The 20,271-nt window shown below is 36.9% G+C and overlaps 1 protein-coding gene across 2 annotated transcripts in view; it reads left to right on the top strand.

The window, feature by feature from the left end:
• TOX (thymocyte selection associated high mobility group box) overlaps positions 1 to 20,271 on the top strand; it is a 218,237-nt gene that overhangs the window by 152,317 nt on the left and 45,649 nt on the right. The window lies entirely within an intron of this gene.

Raw genomic sequence — 20,271 nt, 5'->3', positions numbered from 1 at the left:
GGAGAAGTGTAGTGGTGGCCTGCAGGGGAGCACTCTGAGCAGCTGGAGGGCTGTCCAAAATCTATCCTGTAATGCTCAGACTCATTCCTGATGCCAGGAGATGATGTCTTGTGGTGTCTTTTCACTTAGCTCTTCATACATGTTTGCTGGAGGAAGTAAACCATACTCTCAGGAAACCATTTGCATTTCATTAGTTCTAGAGTCCATAATTTTGGATTTTATCCTGATGGTAGCATTTCAGTGGACCCCAAAAAACTGCAAGAAGTAGCATACCTTGGATGTTGTCCTTCTATGATTTAGCTTTATTAAAATCGTGATAACACAAGTTTTACATGGATGAGGATGGAAAGGCATTTAATGTCTTTGCTTCCTTTTAGTTTGACTGAAGAGTTTTCAACTTCAATCCATAGCAGAACTTTTACATTGGCATAAGAATCATTTATTTATTGTCTTGGCTTTTGGAAGGCACTTGTGCAGTGAGGCAGATTGTTGTCTATTTTGCCACTGGGATTTTTCCTGGCATGAATAAAGATGCTTGTGTGACGATTTTATAACTCACGTGGTGAGAACTGTACCCGTTCTTCAGTCCCTGTGTTTTTATAAGCTCACTAAACCATCCACTCCTAGCTGGAGGAGCAGTCCAGTAGCAGGAATTGAGAACAGCCACAGACTGGACAAAAGCAGAGTGCCAAGACGAAAGTTTTTTGGTAGAATTGTATCTGGATATAGCAGCAGCACAGACTTAGGCAAATTTTGGCTCATGTTCCTGCCAGATAGAGACTGGTGATTTGTACTACTTTAATCTTTCTAAAGGAAACCTGGCCAGCAAGTTATGTCCCATGTCTTGAATGGGTGAAAATTCTCATTATGTGCTTGTGTTGGCCACTAGTAGTTGTTCTGTTCTATGCCAATTTATGCTTATCAAGTATTAAAGTACTGCCTTGACTTGGGATACTTCAAGGAGTCTTTGTGAGATGTAATTTCATAACCATCTAAAAGACTTGGGGGTTTCTTCCAAAACATACACATCAACTGAATCCAACTAGAACCAGATAAACATTTTCTACTGGCATTTCTAATAGGGATACTCTCAATTTTAGAAGATTTTAAGGATATTTTCATGACTTTTTGAAGACTTCTGTGCTGGTTACTTAGTTGGTAATTTCTTTGTTAGCATGTGCAAGTGTTCATTTATACTTTTGGCATCCTTATTTTACCATTTGCCTCTGTGGAAGAAAAGCTTTTTAAAATACACCAGTGAAATGTTAACTAAGAGTAAAATGATCATATTTTAAGGTTATATTTTCTGATTCTCACCAAGTGCTTACTTGGGATGAAATTGTTAGTGGGATGTTTTAATTCTATCCATCCCTGTTGGCTGGTCTGAGAGCTCCATTTTGTGCTAAATGGCATTTTTAATTTGCAATTAAAAACTCCCCCAGCCTTCTCTAAGTTTGACTACATGCCCACCCCTCTCTTTCTGCATTCAGAGGAACCTGTCATCCTCTGGGGGATTTCTTACAAATTAGAGAAAGGAGAATTGGCCTGTAGAAATTCCACTGTAAATACAGGAAGAGAAATTATCTTATAACATTAGTGCTGTTAACTATACTATTCAAAGCTATTCAGATCACCTTGTTATTTTCTTTGTAGGCATTCTTATTTCCAAAGTCCTTCTACCCCTAATGATACCTTAAGAGAGCCAGTTTAGTTAGATAGAAGCACAACTATTTCAGACTGCAAACACAAAATTGAGCTTGTAAACATACAGACTTGGCCTTTTGAATATCTGGTCCTAAATGTTTCATGGCCCTTATGCAATGCACCCTTATAATTGAATTACAGAGAGAGGATAACATGTTATTGTGTTGTCTTCTGTAGGGTTGCTTATAATTCTTATCATGTATTTCCAGAAGACATTTTATTTGATTCTTGGCATTTCAGACAAGCCTTTAATGTATTCATTCTGGAAGGGCTCCTTGTGTAAGAGCTACTTGCTCAAGCAAGGACTGTTCAAATGGGTGAAGATAAATCACTTGGGGCTTATTTCTGACACTTAGGCACAATACGGTGCAAGAAGAAGAAAACTAAGTGGAAATAGGTTTTCATGGAAACTCAGAGCCGTGGTGGCATTTGTGTCTGTCCAAGTGCGGTCCTTACTCACCAGCACCTGGGTCAAAGGAGCAGCATGACCAGCCGTGTCTCTCCCAACCCATCTTTGTCATCTTGGGCATGGTCCCAGAGAGAAAGAGAGCAATGCCTTTGCCTCTCCAAATGACAGGACTGTGATCCTGCCTTGTCCTGTGTGGTAGTGGGTCTTCCCACACACCTCCCGTGCTGTGTGGCCATGCAATGCTCATCACAGCAGGCAGCAATGAGAAAGAACATGAGGTGCCAGGCCTGTCCAGCCCTTGGGAATGAGGCAGTGGGTGATAGCCAAGGAGACTGGTCACATACCTGTTTAACACAGGGAGCCTTTGGCATGGCTGCAGGAATGTTGCAGAGGAACCTGTGAGACTGAGTGTTGGACTTAATGTGGAGTTTGCAGAATAAATTGTTCAGTGTTCAATGGGTATTAATTAAAAAAATGTGTGTGAAAGTAAAAAAAACTTGGAGTTGCATATTGATAGGTCTGAGCTGTAGTTAAGCTACTTAAGTGGTAACTAGAAGTAGTGTATGTGATATAGTAAAAGATTTGCATAACATAAACATTGTGAGCATCAAGTTGTGGCCCATATACTTCCTGTGATATTATCATTGCTAATCTTATGGCTGACAAGCTACTTATACATTATAATAAACTGTTATTACACAGGCACCCGTGCAGAGTAACCATAGTTACACACACAGTACCTTTCTTTTGGTTAAAGTAAACACAAATATAATCATTGGGGTAAGTACTGGAGCTTTGTAGGTTAAGAGTTTGCTGCCAGCAGTGAATAAAAGGAATGTATCCAGCAATTCAAAGTAAAATTCACTCACCCTTTTATGAAGATTGAAACATGCTATTAAATAAATCATTACAGTGATTTGTTTTATTTTTGTCTTTGTGATATGATTACTTTGAGTCATCACCATTTTTGTTAGAGAACCTGAAAAAAATCTTTAGTACCAGCCTCATCATCTCAGTGGAGTGGCTTGACAGTCCATTCTAATGCATTTTAACCAACTTATAAATCATTTTCTGAAGGCTAATGATTTATTACTGCTGTAATGAACTTCAGAGGCATCGATACATTAGTATCCACTGTGAAAAAAAGCCATTGTCAAGTCCTATTGGAATGATGATCAGTTTACTATTGTTATTAATGACTCTGATCAACTCTTTGAATCTATGGATAACCCTGTTAGATGACAGAGGTCTTCCATTTGGGCAAAAATCAATGCATATGTAAAATAAAATTATGTGGCTTTCTGGACATTTTATCAGTGCCTATGTTCCCATTGTCTGCAGAGATTCAGAACTTGTAATTTCACCAAAGCTGGGGTGCTTCAGGAATAGGAATCCCTGGAAATACTTTATATTCAAAGTTAGGCAATGTCACAGTTCTAGGAGAGACTGCTTGTTGCTTTTTTTCCCTAAACACTTTCCAGGTGTGGATATGCACTGGCTACTTAATAGACTCAAATGGAATTCTCATTGCTGTATCCTGTATTTTGTTCCTATGATAGAAGGAGTTTGTAATACAGGGAAGTTAAATGTTGCAGACTGTATGTGTATCCAGTGTTGATTCTCAAGTTTCTGAAGTATAGTGCTTTTTTCCCTTTCTTTTTGAAATACAAAATAGACTTCAGTGACTTGACCAAAATAGTAATTACCATGTTAGGGGTTTTTTTCAGTGTTCAGAGATGTCAGAAATTTGACCTTTGAGGCTTTTAAATCTGACCTTGTTGCTTCTTTCCATTCATTAAGCTACAACCTTTGCTCTCTTGTCATAAAAGATAAATGAAGATTCGCACAATCTTTATTTAAGAGAAGATTTGTTGTTTACATTAATGTAGATTAAGTAGGAGCAAACACATTATTTATTGTGCCAATCATGTCTTCTTGAACTTTAAGTTAGTTATCACAGTTCTATAATTATCATTTCCAAATGTTCATTGCAAACTGAAAGCATTAATAGATTTTGTAAATGTGTTTGAAGATGTTATTTTGTATGAATAAGTTGAAAATTATATCTAACCTCTCATGTAATGATCTAGAGAAAGAAATTAAATTTCAAAATTCAGTAGAAAAATGTAGTCTTCATACACATTACATTGTCTTAAAATGAATATTTTGCTGAGTACCTCCTGCTCTGAAAGCAAAAAATATAATTTTCTGTTGCCAAAGTAGATTTGTTGACAAATTAAAAGTGAGGGAGATTTTATCAACTTAGGAGTTATTCAAATTCATCTTTTTGCTTATATCGCTTTTGATTAAGAAATGGATAGGCAAGACCATACAGATGAGAATTTGTACACTGGGGTAGAAACCTGGGTTTTGTTACTGGGTTTGGTTTCATTTTCAGTTTTGTGAGTGTATCCATCTGAAAGGAATTTGTTTGAAATTGCACATTTAATGCTAAATTATAACTAACGCTATGGATTCACAAAGTGACATGAAGAAAAGAGGCAAGAATAACTCCAGCAAGTGTGCTACCACATCCCTGAGGCCTGGCTGAATCCAGTGTAAATGTTTTTTCAGACATCTCAATGGAGGTGTATATTGCACCCCTAGGAGCAGTCACCTCCCTCCTTGCTTCAGGCATGACAGTGCCAGAGGCAGACATGGTACCTCTGGAAATGTGGGAACAATCTTGCTCCTTCACCATTCATGTGCACCATCACTTGGAGTTGCTCACTTTTGCTCCAAATCTCAGTGGTAACCAGGTGATGGTTTCACTTCTAGCATCTCATGTGTGCTGTAATGTGTGAAATGTATGTGAAACACAGTCTTGCAAAGAGGCAGGAAAATCAGCTTTGGGGGGAAAAAAAATCATCTTTGTACAAGATGGTGAGAATAGGGCTGCTTTTAAACAGAATTCTGGAGATGGGCAGCAGTGGCAGCAGCTTGGAGTCCAAAACATAAGGGTTCATTTTGCAGAATATTTTAGACAAATATTAAAGCTAAACCATATACAACAGTGAAATCAATGTGTGCATTCAAATGTGAATTATGTTGGGGGATCATCCTGATATGTTGTAGCATAGCAGTTCATACATTTTCTGATCCTGACTTTCTGAGGCCTTGGGAGGCAAAGTAAAGCTTAGCTCCTTGATTCATATGCAGCTCGGTGAGGCTTGGCTTCTTAAGCATGTCAGATCAAGCTTTGCAAATGCTCACAAGTTAACTAGCCAGACCTGCCATCTCAGAGCTCCACTGGAAAATAACCCAAAGCCATGTGTCGTGTATCCACACCTCTGAGAAGGACACATGGATAGATTGTTCAGGTCAGCCTATGCACTGCAGTTTGGGAGGAACAAATTAGGTAACAGTGGGATAGCAATTAGGAATAGCTGCTTCATTCAGCAGTTTTTAGAAGACTAAGTAGTATGGCACTCATTTCAGTGAACATCTGCTACATAAATTAAATAGTTTCCAGGAGTTATCACAGAAATTGAAAGCTGTGTTCTAATTCCACCTCCTGTATTTTACTGTTATTCCTAGTTTAAGTGGGAGCGTAACTGCACAAAATTCTCACTTTAAAATGTACACCTATATCATGCTTTCTGAATTCTTTATTAAAGTCAAGGTTTAATTTAGTTATTAAACATTTTCTTAAACAGTTTTTCCTTACATTTAGAATGGGATATAGTTGAATCATCTCTCATCTTTCTATCAGTATCTATTATTCTATACATAACTTTTTTTAAATACTCTCTTGTATTGATGACCTCCCTAATTTAATTACATTAAGTACTGAATCATATTTATTTCTCCCATGAGAAAACACTGTAACTTTATTGTTACAAGAACTGAATTCAGAGAACGTAGATTTACAGTACTTGTTCTGCTTCTTTAAAAAAACTCATTTATTTCTCTGTGTGGGAGAGCACTTTGCATTTCACCAATATGTTTAGGAAAACAAGATGTCCACAAGATAGCGTGCAAATAACTCATTAAGATTGGTATTTCTAAATATATAAGAAACTATAGTCCTGGTTTATGTCCCATCAGTGTCAAAAGAAAGAAAAAAATGCTAGTTTTTTTCTGTCCCTGAATCAGAATCTCCATGCTAAAAAACATCACAGACTACGCTAAAGAACCATTCTGAGATGCAGAGCTACCTGATTTCATCTCTTTTTTTGCAGATTCTGTAAGTTCCTTCCAGGAGAAGGAAAGAATTTCCTGTTGTAGTTTCTACAATATTAATTACAGCATCTGGATTTGCTAGAGGCAGTAACAAAAAGATGTCTCTTGTTAAATTGTTGACAGTAAAACTGAACATTTTCCTTAAAGTCTTTAAAGTAAAGATTTTCACAGTAGTTGCCAGCTACAGTAGACCAGTCAGAATTTAAAGATTATCACAAGTGACAACCACTGAGTAAGGGTAGAAATTGCATTTAACTGCAATAAAGGGATGCTCTGATGATTCAGAATTTTAACCTACATGTTCTAAAATTTCAGTCTTAGAATGCTGCCATAATATCAGTGTTAGTAAATAGCATGGAGTGAGGTGTCAGAAAAAAGAATTAAAGCAAAATAATTAGAAAAATGAAAAGCATGAAAATTGAAAAGTGTGGCATTTATGTGGGCACAACTACTCACCTAGAGTTTAGCTGGGGCAATTAAAATTATCCAATGAATTTTAACACCTTGTAGAGTTCTTTTATCTCCTTTGAGCATGTTTATTTTTGCTAGTCCCAAAATTTAAAAATTAATTTCAAGCTGAAAAATTTGAGCATCACATTGATATAAATCAGAAGTACTTCTAGTGTGTTCAGTCTATCAACGTTGTTTGCAAACATATCAAGATTAATCGGTCACAAATCTGCTATCTTTTTCTAAAATTAGGGAAAACATTTTGGATGCAAGGACAGCTTGTCAGACTCCAGACTGCAACAGATACAGAGGATGTTAGGCCTCAGTGTAGAAGGATGAAGACACTACTTCTTTGTTTCTTTTCATAATGCTGTTTTTTTTTTCTTTTTGTTGTACTTCCTAACTAGCAGTGGCAGTTACTTACATGCAAAATATTTTTCATTCAAACATAAGATTTAGCATCTGTTATGTTAAACACTGCAAAGTGTAGTTATTTTTCAGAATAATATAATACCACTGATACAGTATGATATAAAGCAATGCGTATAATTTTTCAGTACTTTAAAAACTAAGTTATTTTAGCAATACTTTGAAGAGACAAAAGTATTATTTGTTTATGAACAGGGATTTGACTGTTTGTTTGTTTGTTTGTTTGCTTGTGTAGTTCACCCCTTATATCTTTTTTGTGCTGTAATGGGATTGGTTCAGGTGGTAGAGAAATTATTTAAGAATTCAGTTTACCATTTCTTAGCAAAATAGAGCCCCACTTACTATCCTATGGTTTTGTTGACTCTACAGTGCTGGCAGGAGTAAAATTTAATAAGCTAAAAAGATTAATTGGAGTTATCATGGGAAGCAAGTTTTCTACATATGACCATATCTGAACAATCTCTCTTCAAAACCAACACTTGTGGCAGATGTTGTTTGCTCGACTTTGAGAATAAAAGTGATCTTTTCAGGAGCCATAAAAGCCAACCATAAGAGGTTCATGTGCACTGTATAAAAGCAGTTCAGAATTTTCAAAATAAATCTAGAAATTCTCTACATTTAAATATATCTTTTTAAGTTTTCAATATTTTTTCCTAAATATTGTAGACATAGGAATTAAAAGTCTTAAAATTGGCTTTATGAAAGATTAGGAGTAATTAAATGCATGGGCTTGATTTTAAGGCTTCCATAACAGGATGCAGTTTTTACACAGTGTTACAGAAGGCACTTTAGGGTCCATACTTTTCTGTAACATGCATATTTTATATTTATTTTGGTACAGCTCTCCTTAAAATGCTATAATGTAAATGTAATGCCAATGCATTACATACATAACTCTTTTATAGTTAATGATCAAGGCTAACAGAAGCATCTAGGTATGATCTTGTATTTCCTTGTCTTCCTAAAAAGCAAAACAAACAAGCCAAGATTTTCATTATTAATGTGGTTTTAAGTGTAGCAACACATATATAATTTCTGGAAATGCCTCTCAGTCGAATGCAGTATATTTCCTTTATTTGCCACTGAAGGAGGACACTTGTAAACTCATTCAATTGCTTATCTGTAAACACCACTGGGCCCGTGTTTTGGCCTTACATTCATGAGGAGCACATCTGCCTTTCTCAGATGAAGAGTTAGACACTTAAAATGACAATTTCACTTACTGTAAATTACACTACATATGTAGCTTGTCTGTCTGAAAATCATTTGGCTTCTTGACTACCAGAAAGGGTATGTTGCATATTGAATATAGGAGAAGAAAGGATAATTGAAGGAACTTGACCTCTCTAGTTGCATTACTCATGCATTACTCCTCTTTCAAAATAAAATGTACAAAAAGGCAAATGTATAGGCTAAAGTTGAATTTTTTCCATTTGTTTTTTTTTCCATATGCTTGTAATTTACTTATTCCACTAGTTGCTCATGCATCCTTCATCATTCCTTCGTTAGTTATTAGTTATTAGTATTCATTAGTCCCGAGATCTATGTACTAAACCTGGGAAGGTAATTATGAAAATTGCCCATGCAAATTGGGTAAAGGCACACATAAATTACCAGTTAGAGAGTTAGCTAGTAGTCTGCTTGCATATTTACCCGAATTGCATTCGTAATTGCAGCAATTATGTGAACAGTCATGGATGCAGTTTTGCACACACTGCAATTACATTTTAAAATTTCTTCATGAAGTGACTAAAATCATTACTTTGCTGAGAAAATCATGAGAAGGTAAGGTAGTTACAAAACTCATGATTACTAGTAGAGGATGACCCTATTCTAGGTTATAAATGAAACTTAAAAGAGCTGTACTAACGCCAGTGGTTGAATGGTAGACTGGCATGAATAGCTCAGCTAACATGAAGGCAGCCAGTGGCATTGAGAACAAGACAAAAGGCTGCAGAAATGCCTTTGTGTTACTTGGGATGTTCCTCTGTCATGTCATTTTAATATTATGTGAATTCTAAGCTTTCAAATTATTAACTATTCTCTTCCATAGCATGTGAGTACTTGCCCGGTCAGAGAGGCTTCCAGAGTTATCTTCTGGCAGGGCAAAAGTTTGGCACATAGATCCCATCTCATATTTGGGTTCATTTTATCCAATTACACTAATCTGGATTAGACATGTTACTTCAAAAATTAGAACCAAGGCCTCTGTCAACAAATCTGATTTATGGGCAGCAGAAGAATTTGGGGATTTCAGAACAAGCTTGGTGTTCTCAGAAGCCTGGGAAATGTAAGAAGCTTTGTTTTGTGCTGTATGGATATTATCAACTGTCATCATGTTTCCTTCCAGGTAACAGTAGGTTAGATGGTCCAAACAGATGTTAGAAGTATAGTATGACTATAGACCATCATCCAAGAAAAAAAGGAAAGGTGAAATACATCCTAGAGGTCTTCAGATTTTCTGTAAAACGAAGAAACTATTAATCCAGACTAAAGTATTTCAACACTTTGATGAGCTCGTGAGGCTACGCTAAGAAAACACAAGGGCCATTTCTTTGACATGTTGTCATCTCTGTGGACAGCGCCACTCTCAACACAGAGTGGGTACAGCCTTCTCTAACTTGTGAAATTCTTTCTAAAGCCCAGCTTTGTAGGATCTAGGTAATGTGTGATGTTATCATTGTATCCATCACTTTCTTCACCATGAAGTCATCATTTCCAAAGCTTGAAATTCTTGTATTTCAGGGTGGCTTTTTTTAATGTCCTGAGCTCATGTTCTGTAAATTTCTATATTCACTATTTTCTACCTTGAAGACAGCAATTGATTCCTTCGTAATTTTCACTATGATACCTTTCTGTATTGTAGTAGGTTTCATACAAAACAGGTGATTTTCTTTGATTTTTTTCTATTGTCTGTGTTAGGATCTGCAGAACAAGTATTATATCACAGCACATTCTTACTAAACACTCCACTGTTCTTCCTTGGCATTCAGGGATGGAATTAAATCACTGTATATATAATCATCAAATATTGGTTTCCCAGGTGTTGGTGGCTGCTCAGGAACCAGTTGAAAGTAAAAATTTGTAAGATGAATGAGAAAAAAGGGAATTTTCTCAGCCAAACCAAGGTTGCTGCTTTATTCTAAAGAATAATGGGACAATAAGAGCTTCATAATCAAAAAGAACAGACTGAATAATGAGTTTAAAAAGAAATAAGAAGTTGTGATTGCCCAAAGTATTTCTTTTCAAGAAGTTATGGGTTTTGCTTTTTTTCTCTGAAGTTGTTTTGGTAAGCTGATGAGGTTTTATTGAGTAAGATATCCACATTTAGATATATCAAACCAGCAAAATAAAGATATATTCTTAATTAAAAATATAATTCCCTGGATTATCTTCAGTCACATGCCAATATAATGGACATCAACAAAATAAATTTACTAATTTTCAGCTTTTGCGACTGCTGGATATCTGTTCATCTTCCACATAGTTGAAAATAAAATAATTGAGATTTTTCCTGTTTCAGAATTATAATATTGGACTTGGCAAGATGCAGATGGATAATTACACTGGAGATGTTAAATAGGTTTTAGAGGCAAAATTGTAAATAATACAATACAGAAGAATGATGGACTTATTAGCATATCATTAAATTGCTTTTTCCCTGAGAGCCAAGCATATTTTTCATAGCTCACAAAAAGTATCTTGCCCAGTAGTAACACATGGGCTTAACATTTGCAAAACCCACAATATTTGACAATGGCATTAAGTTTATATTACAGAGGAAATTATGACAATACAATTACAAATATCAGTAAGTTTATCACTTGATAACAAGATCATATGTATGAAAAGCAATATTTTCTGAGTTAAACATTTTGCAGTCCTTTTGTTTCAGCTTCCATTAGTTCTATCACTCATGCTGAGAATTTACAGGGCTGCAACATAGCAGCACAAATATTTGCTAAAAGATTCTTTCACTAATGTAATTTAAACCATTCAACTCATTTTTATTAGTCTAAATTACTTTTTTTAAAGATTTTGTACTCAATGAAAAGTAGATTGTGGGATATGGTGTGGTTTTTCATAGCTACTGGTATCAGCCAGAAAAATTATCTTTCCCAAGGAAAATTATCTTAGTCCAGAAACACTCAAAATGCACAAACAAAATGTGAATGACTGTGGATTTCAGGTGAATGACGAATAATGTGCATTCATCATTAGTACCAGGGAGTTACAGGAAGGTTCCTCTGGTTTCATGCAGCTGCCGCATGTGGGAATGCGAGAGCGGGCACAGCACCCTGGATCCTACTCAGGTCAGAAATGGCTGGCAGGACAGTTTGCTTAGACAGAGGTGGAATTTATCAATGGGCCTTCAGGGCACTGACCTGACTCTTCCTTTAGCCAGCCATGCCTGGAGTTACTCACGTTCAGACTTTGCTTAATGATTGATGCTCAGGGAGGTTTTTTTGCAGTCACTTGTAAGTCACAACCCCAGACAGGACCCTCTGGCTCCAGGAAATAATTTCAAGATGCTCCACATCACAGTGCCCAAGAGGAAGAATATAGAAAATGGCATACTAGATCTGCCTGTGTGACAGTGGGTTCAAAAATCCAGCTTCATGTCCCATTGAAGTGGAAGCAAGATCCTTGAAATGTTTGTGCAGAATGGCAGGAATTCTCATAAACTTAATGATGGGGGTAGTGAGAGGACAAATATCTTGTAGAGCACATAGAAGGCCCTGGTTTTAGTCCTTTCTCTGCCTTCTGTGTGACAGAAATTTTCATTTTGTGAAAATGAAATTTCAAAGTTGAGATTCCTTTGAGGTTCCTTCTGCCCTATATTTCTGTTCAGTGCCTAAACAGGTGGATGATACTGAAAAGACAGCCACTCCTCCCTTGCAAAAACTTCTTCAGACAAGTAGCAAACTCAGATTAAATCTCATTGACAGTATTTTAAAAGTTCTTTGTTTTAGTTATGTGCTGCTCCTTTGGGAAGGAATTAGCATTTCTTGTGACTGAGATGAGAGATCAGTTTAGATCATTTAGGGTTTTCCTGTAGAGATAACAGACACAAGACACCCCAGTATTGTACCAACCTTTCAGCTGTCACAGCTGGTTTAATGTGATTTTCTAACCAGAGGGAATTTTTTGACTCTTCCCACATGGACATCACTATACATTGCTATACATTACCTGAGATGTACCCAATAGAAATTCCTTTTCTTGGTGGTAGGGAGGATTGGGTGGTGTGGTCAGGGTACCTTTGTGTGTTAAAGCAAACAGCAAACAGCATGTGACAGGTAACAGTCACAGTGCCCGACTCACTGCAAGAAGAGAGTTTGTCACTGCTGCGCTGAACACCATAGGAAAAAACCCAGAACAGAACAGAGCAGAGCAGAACAGAATAGAATGGGACACAATAGAGCACAAGCCAAGGAAGGTTACACAACCTCACACTGGTGACTCTGCTGTTGCTGGTCAGCCACAGGAGCAAAGCATTGCAAAGGCAACAGGAGCTGCCTGCATCCCCTTTTCTCTCCTGCCCTACACCAAGCACACAGTTAACATTATTTCCAAAGATCTAGTTTGTATTCCTAGACTTAATCATTTCATGTCCCCTGATGCCTCTATTTTTATTGTATAAAAGAAGGGGAGACAATATTCTGTCTCTAAGGCATCTTTCTGACTTCATTTCTTTTGATGAAAGGCTATTGATTCAGGTGTGTTTGAGTGAATCTGTGAATATACTGCTTACTCAGGAGTTCTTTAGCATCATGAAAATAAATGTGAAATGCATGATTGTTTTCCTTATGCAAATAACTGCTGAAATAGAAAATTGTTCTTTTGTCATTTGAAAAAAAAACCAAAAACACCAAAAAACAAACAAACCAACAAAACCACTTAAGTGATAACACTGTTATCAGTTGTGTGGTAGAATATTTGCCTTGTACCTCCTAGATTCCATTTGTCTGCTGTCAACCTATACCTTCTGTTAAGCATTAGACACTTCAAAAAAGAGAAAAAGATAACACAAATTATTCACCATTAATTCTTTAAAATGAGTCACTATTAAAAGCTTAATTGTTTGCTGAGAGGGTCTAAATTAGTGGACTTTGCAAGATCAAACAAAATTGAAGATATTTGTCCAAATTAAAATGGAAACATGCATCCAGAATATACCAAATGAACATGGATGCTTCTGTAATAATAATTTTATTATCTTCAGCTTCCAGGCCAGACTTTTAATTATGACCCTTTATATCAGGGAAAACCATGTACTCAGGATTAAAAACCTATTTCTTTAACTAGTCTAGTTAAAGACTGTGGTTTGATATATTCTATGCTACAACTTTTATAAAAACCAGAGAACACTTCTAATAACACTTTTCTAATTTCATGGTTCAGTGCACAGTCAGTAAAGATTTAAATAATTCAGAAAGAAAGCCTATTCTGTTTCTTTATTAGAAGTTTGAGTCAGGCAAATTCTTTGACATTTAATAGGTTTTTAACCCTTTTAATAACTTCTTATAATGAAATTTATTGGAAGTTGTTTTAAATAAAGGGTTATTATATTAGAGTGAATAGCAGTCGGTAGTTTTTTATGATTAGTTTTGAGACCTTGGCCCTGTGTGGCTCAAAGGATATTAAAACATAAAGTAGAAAAGAATGTTAATAGTCACCAAATGAACTGTGTACCAAGAAATATAGAAACTGTATATGACTGCATTTTTGTCATTATGTGATCATACTATAAAATTTTGCAGTCAAATATTGAGTATATAATAGCTTTAAAAGGGCTTAAGATCACTTACAGATCCAGTACTATATAAAACAACCTTAAGTGTTTTAATTTTTAACAGAATTATTTTGAAAAGATTAGTGTAGTAGATTTAATAGGAGTGGGGGGTTTTATTATTTTTCATTTAGGGTTCTCTTTACATGTGAGTTTTGTGCTGTTTAATTTTAAGACTGTTTTCCTAATCAAAAATCATTTTGAATGATCCTTTCAATTTATTCTAAAAAATGCAGTGGGTGTAGTATATAAAGTACTCCTGTGTATAGCACTAGAATATTCCCTAAATACCCACTTACTTTAAAACTAGTCTTTCATTATACAGTTAGCTGATACAGAAGAGAGTTATAAAAATGAGATGATGAAAGCACACCTCCCCTCCCTCTGTTAGGTGGTGCTTTGAGTTATTCCTTTTAATGTGTTTTGAATGGTTCTCTGTGGTCGTTTCACTGTAACCTTGACTCTCATAAGAAATCCTTCTTTAGCACTTGTTCACTTATAGGTCTTCTAAAACAAGACTTGGTTGGAAATATGATTTCTCCTTTAGCTTCATGGAAACAATGATCTGATAAATTGTGAATCTTTGGGTTCACTCACTCTTTGTTCGTGACAGGACATACATACCAAGTACCAGTTTTAGTCACTCTAATCAGTAAACTCAAACGTCCTGTCAGATTTCAGATCTCCAAATATTTGGGTCACTTTTTTGTTTTTCTCTGGTGTATAAATACAGATGTTCGAGTTATCTCAAGTTTTAAGCTCTCTCGTGAAAAAGCATTACCACAGTGGAAAACAACAGATAAAACTGCATGATTTGTGATTTGCTTTTTATTCCCTTGGCATTAATCTAGGATTCTGACCATCAATGTGCATTGAACAGCCACGAGGTACCATTGCTTCATCACCTGTATGAACTGAATAAAAGGTGTCTAAAATTGACATTTCTGTGATTTTAGATGCTCTTTTAAGTTTGAATGTATGGTTATACAGAACTATATAATATCCTGTGTTGAAAGGGACCCACAAGGATCATTTAGTCCAAGTCCTTGTTCTGCACAAAACATCAACAAGAGTCACACCATGTGCCTGAGAGCATTGTCCAAACACTTTTTGAACACTGTCAGGCATGGTGCTCTGACCACTTACTTGCCTGGGGAGCCTGTTCACCATTTGTATTATGACTATTGATTGCATTTTGTAGCACTAAAAGAAAAATAAAAATATTATTAGGTCTTTTTGGTTTATCAAGTGTCTTGATCCTAAATTGTATAATTTCCCAAACACTATCCCTTCTTTCTTCTCTTTTGAAGCCTTCACTTACAGAATCAGTGATTATGTAGGGATTACTTTTTTTCCTCTCTTTTTTAATGAGCATCTCTGTGTCACTGGAAAACATCTTGCAGATGTGCATTGGCTTATGGTAGAAGATAATTAAAATGCCTGAAATAAAAGCAGTAACATTTCTAAGCAAATTTCATGGCTTTTCAGGGGGTTGGCACAACCAGACTAATACTGCATTTAATGTAGCGTTATTTGGGAGCAGAGAAACATTCAGATTTAATACAGCACAGGTAGTAGCACAAGTTTCCTGGGAATATAAAAGAATACTCCCATTAACAGAGACCCCCTCTGCCTACCAAAGAATGTCCACCTGGTGACTCAGGTGGGTCATGCCAGTGAAGAAAGGACACTGTGGGTATCTTCATAGATAACACTTAAGATCCCCTGGGGTTTTCTCCTATTTTTTTTTAATTAATTGATTGAACCACAGCTTTGTATAATCTGAAAAGTTGTTACTCTCTAACTTACCTTGACCACTCAGACAAGAAGAACTGTCCGCCCCTTCTGCAGTGTCCATCAAAAATATTCACAAGAGCATTCAACTTGTAGAAAACTATGCAAAAATAATTTCAAGAACTGCTGGTGATAACAGTAATAATGTCTGCTGTTCCTTGATATGAATTTTCTCAGAGTAGTGAGATATGTGAACTTTACTTGCTTCAGTGAGTAAGCCCTGTGTATTTCTCCCTATGTTTTAATGTTTTCATCTCCAGTGAATTATCTCTAGTGTTTCTTGCTTGTACATAAACCTGTTGTATTTACTTTGATCTGTTAAGGCAACCTGTCTTTCTTCTTTCATTTAGTGATAACATTTATTATAAATGAATCTAAATAGGGAGGGACAACTGGGACTTCTGCAGCTTTTCAGAGAGATGTTGCCTCACGGTTATTAATTATACCTAGAAAAATGACGTGAATTATTTTGCTAACAGCATGTTCCCTTTGAAACTGCCTGTCTGATGCTTCTCAGAAAAAAAAATATTTGCTTCCTAAAGCTACATTCTAGGACATTAGTTAAGACTCCTGAAATTTGACTCTTTCTGCATCTTGCATATGTTAACCAGCTTGTATCAAAAAAGCTGTTAATTAATTTTGGAGTTTTTTATTGCTATGTGATACCTTCTGTGAGAGATGAAGGATTCTATCTGAATGCTGTGTCAGATGAAAATATCTGTATTTTGTGGACTTCAGAGCACAGTCTTTCAAGAAATATGAAGTTATTGGATATAGTCCAGAGGATAGCAGAAAGAATGATAAGAGGTGTAGAAAACACAGCATACGAACAAAGTCTTTCAATCTTCAGGTTTAGTTGTTTAGAGTAAAGAAGAAAAAACTGAAAGGAAATTCATAACAGCCTTCTAGTGTGTACAACTTTTCTGTAAAGAAGGAGAAAAACATTCCTCATGTCCACTGGGAGCAAAGTAAAAAGCAGTAGGTTTAAATTACAACACAGGAGATTTAGGTGAGACATTATGGAAAAAAGCCCTTTCCACTGTAAGGACAGTTAAGCACAAGAATTGCCTAGGGAGGTTATGAAGAGGTTAGACAAACATATGTCAGAAATGATTTAGGTGTAGCTAATCCTGCTGTGAGATAATGTTGGACTAAATAACCTTTTGAGGTCCCTTCTAGCACTATTTTCTGTGATTCTGTGATTAGGATACTGTACTCACAGCATTGTCCTACAGTGAGGTTTCCTTACAGGGATGATATCACTGAATTCTGCACTGCATGCTTTGCTTTGTTTTTACTGTAAGCTGATGGGATGAACAATAGTCTGATGTTTGAAGCTCTTTAGCCTTATTCTTAGTACCTCAGGAACTTTGAGCAGGGCATTAGGAGCTCATCTTCAACCAGACAGCCCTGTTCTGGTTTTGCACTACCCATCTGTCAATAAGGGGCTTTGGTATGCACCTTAGATTTAGGGACTTGTACTGTCTTTTAACTTGCAATCAAACACTTATTTGGCTAAATGCTCAGTTTCTGCTTATAAGCAAAATGCAAACAGAAAAAAAAAATTGACATGAAAAGAAATGTATCATAGCTTTCCCATTAGTAAAACTAAAATAAAATCAGGCATGTTCTAAAGCTGAATATAACTCAAGTTGTGAAACATCCTGGAACTGACAGATGGAGAATGATATTAAAGTGCCAGATATTATCATTATTACCTCATCACAGAAACCATTGAAGACATCAGTTTAAGACTGTCCTTATCCTCTGTAACGCTCAAAACTCTTTAACTTTGCTCTTCCATTTGGCATTCTGCCATCCGTCAGGATTTCTGTTCAGCTTTGCATTCGGCAGGAGCGTGTTCTCAGTATTGCCTCTGCATCCTGAATATGGCTCCAGCACAGCCACACAGCCCTGGGCTTTGTAAAACTCCATCTGGAGGAGCAAGGAATATGAGGTCTCAGATTCTGAAGTAGTTTAGAAGAAATTGGTCATACTTTTTGACAGAGTGTATGTGTGATCAGTGCTACTATTCTGCAGAGATGAGGTTGTCACAGCATCTGTAACAGGGACACACCATTATGCCACAGCAGTGACCTGAGTGTGTGGTTTTCATGGCTGAGTGTGTTCTTGAACCTACAGAGGAGGTGGGACAGTTCTTGGTTTTGTTCATCCTTTAGGAACATGGAAGTTCATGTTTTCCACGGAGTGATCTCACAACTTTTTACATTTGTGTGATTAGTTGCCCATTCTTACTGAAGGAAGGAGCAGTTTCCATTTTCTCGGACAATCCCACTTTTTCACCAGGTAGAGGCAGGATGGGAGAAGGCAGGCTCTGCAGTGCATGGTAAAGAGGTGAGCCAGAAGCCTCATCAACAGATGTGAATCCCGTCTGTGGATCCTGAGTGCCACAGCTCTGTGAGATGGACTTAGACTTCCTTGTTCTCTGCAGGCAGGTCCCTTAGGTGGGGATTTCTGGCTTAGCATCTGAAAGAGAAAATTGTACTGTTAAACAAGCTTATTTGCTGCTTACACCTGGTTTTCGGCAGGTAGCCTGGTATTCATCTGATTTTAAAATTCAGGAGAGAAGCTGAATTCATGTGAAAAGAAAAATACTGGGGTTTTTTACTCCACCACTTCATTTGCACTCCTCAGAATTTCCCTGGTGAAGGGTTCCCTTGCAAATATATATACACATGTATTTTGTATGGGGATACATTCAGTACTGTTCAGTTGTTATATTATCTGAAAACACAGCCTATGTTCAATACTGGAGTTAAATTATATCACAGACTGTTTAAAAATATATGTTGTTTAAAGAAGACAAACACAGAATGTTCTGTATTATCTATCTGATATTTGAAGCTCTTAAAGGAGAGATCTTTTTAAATAATAGCAGAATCAGAGAATCACAGAATGGGTCGTGCTGGAAGGGACCACAGTGGGTCATCTGGTCCAGGCTTCCTGCTAAGGCAGGGTCATTCCAGAGCACATGGCACAGGATTGCATCTAGATGGTTCTTGGATATCTCCAGGGAGGGAGACTCCACAATCTCTCTGGGCAATCTGTTCCAGTGCACAGTTACCACTCCCTCACACAATAAAGAATTTCTTCCACATATTCAGGTAGAGCTTCCTGTGCATCAGTTAAGGCAATTGTATCATATTTTATTTGAGGGAAAGTAATTAATATGGTAGCCCTTGCTCTGCTTTTAGAGATAGATCATTTTGAAGTTCATTCAAAATAAGAGTTAGGAGTTTCATATCATGGTTGTTACATTTCTAGAGTTCATGAAATCATTAGGATGCCTACCCTTCCTAAAAAGCAGTCAAGCCTTTCCAGCCTTTCCTGGAAGGGTTTATTCTGCACCACGAGATGCTGCCCCATGAAAACCCAAGGGCTCAGCCCCTGCAGGGTGCAGGGTGCCTGGGGAGGGCACACACCCACTCTGAGTGCTGCAGACAGGGTCAAGGGAAGGCTCTGGGGAGGGTTGTGCCTCCCTGTGCCCAGCACATGAGAGACTGTGTGGGTTCCCATCCCTTTACTGTTTGCCCCATGTTGGCCAAGAGAACCTGGAGACCCCCAGTGCTGCTCCACTTTCCCCAGCTGCTGCCCAGCTCAGCAGCTGGATCCAGAGCAAAGTGTCTGAGCAGCAGTTGCAGCTGCATGGGCACAACTGTCTTGATACAGATTGTCTGCTGGAGGCAGAGATAATGATAGCTTTCAAGGCTAATATGCTTGGCAAGGAGGGAGCTGATACTGGAGGGAAGGGACCAAGAAATCAGTAGTAATTTAAAAATATAAATGTCTACCAGGATTCAAATTTCAGCCTTCAATTGATTGCATCCACTGTGCTCTCTGTGCTCATCTCCTCCGGTGCTTTAGTAGTCATTAAATGAACTTGGAAAACAAGTTTGTATCGATAACTCTTTTTACCAAAAGCTATTAATTTCTAAAATAACATAAATACAGGTATAATTGTGATGTCACATTGTCAGAAGCCAATTCAAATGCTTTCAGAGATACAAGTACATGTAAAGTGGTAAGTATGCCATAACTAATGGTATTATTAGCTTGATTTACTGCCAACCAGTCATCTTTATGAAAATCAATCCCCAAGCTCATAAAATAAAATATCTCCCAAAAATTGTCACATTTTTACAGTCAATAATAAGAGAAAAGGTGCAGTTATGGGTTTTATCTTTACTTTTTCCTATGTGTTACTGGTTGAAAGGTATCTTACAGATTGCTGTGATATGTGGGAGTGTGTGTATGAGCGAGAGATAGGTTACAGAAGTCATGAGCTATAAAAAGATTTAAAAAAAAATAAAATCTGAGTGATCTTTAGACAATTAAGATGACATGTCTAACAAAGACTGTCAGTAGAATAAATGTGGCTATGTTAATATATTGAACCGCTAACACATGTCCTTATCATAATGGAACTTACACAATGGTAGCTTCTGCCAGATTCTACTTTATACATACACACATGTTTTCTGATGCACAG

This window comes from Ammospiza nelsoni, chromosome 1 (assembly GCF_027579445.1).
Source record: "Ammospiza nelsoni isolate bAmmNel1 chromosome 1, bAmmNel1.pri, whole genome shotgun sequence".
Classification (NCBI taxonomy): Eukaryota; Metazoa; Chordata; class Aves; order Passeriformes; family Passerellidae; genus Ammospiza; species Ammospiza nelsoni.
This window is presented reverse-complemented; position numbering and strand designations above follow the sequence as displayed.